The sequence below is a fragment of the Piliocolobus tephrosceles genome, chromosome 7 (genome assembly GCF_002776525.5).
Source record: "Piliocolobus tephrosceles isolate RC106 chromosome 7, ASM277652v3, whole genome shotgun sequence".
In the NCBI taxonomy this organism is placed as follows: domain Eukaryota; kingdom Metazoa; phylum Chordata; class Mammalia; order Primates; family Cercopithecidae; genus Piliocolobus; species Piliocolobus tephrosceles.
The window spans coordinates 64,427,999-64,429,015 of NC_045440.1; positions in this window are offsets into that span (position 1 = coordinate 64,427,999).

Consider the following 1,017-nt stretch of genomic DNA (forward strand, 5'->3'; position numbering starts at 1 on the left):
TTCCTTCCTCTCTCACTCCACAATGTCTTAACTGGTTGGATTCTCTCAATAGTTTTGATCAATGGGTAAGGCGTTAGTATTAACACTAAAACTTGGTTGATATAAACAATCAATCCTAGGTATCACAGTGGATGATGCCAGAGTCAGGATTAGAACCCAAGCTGCCTGCCATACTATCACCTTTTAATGCAATGTCACAATCAAAACCTAAATAGAGCTGTGGCATGTTTATGTATCTTTTTATGGTTTTTTTCTTTTTATTATTATCGTACTTTAAGTTCTAGGGTACAAGTGCACAACGTGCAGGTTTGTTACATATGTATACCTGTGCCATGTTGGTGTGCTGCACCCATCAACTTGTTAGCACCCATCAACTCGTCATTTACATCAGGTATAACTCCTAGTGCCATCCCTCCCCCCTCCCCCCTCCCCATAATAGGCCTCGGTGTGTGATGTTCCCCTTCCCAAGTCCAAGTGATCTCATTGTTCAATTCCCACCTATGAGTGAGAACGTGCGGTGTTTGGTTTTCTGTTCTCGCGATAGTTTGCTGAGAATGATGGTTTACAGCTGCATCCATGTCCCTACAAAGGACACAGACTCATCCTTTTTTATGGCTGCATAGTATTCCATGGTGTATATGTGCCACATTTTCTTAATCCAGTCTGTCACTGACGGACATTTGGGTTGATTCCAAGACTTTGCTATTGTGAATAGTGCCGCAATAAACATATGTGTGCATGTGTCTTTATAGCAGCATGATTTATAATCCTTTGGGTATATACCCAGTAACGAGATGGCTGGGTCATATGGTATTTCTAGTTCCAGATCTTTGAGGAATCGTTATACTGTTTTCCACAATGGTTGAACTAGTTTACAATCCCACCAACAGTGTAAAAGCACTCCTATTTCTCCACATCCTCTCCAGCACCTGTTGTTTCCTGACTTTTTAATGATTGCCATTCTAACTGATGTGAGATGGTATCTCATTGTGGTTTTGATTTGCATTTCTCTGATGG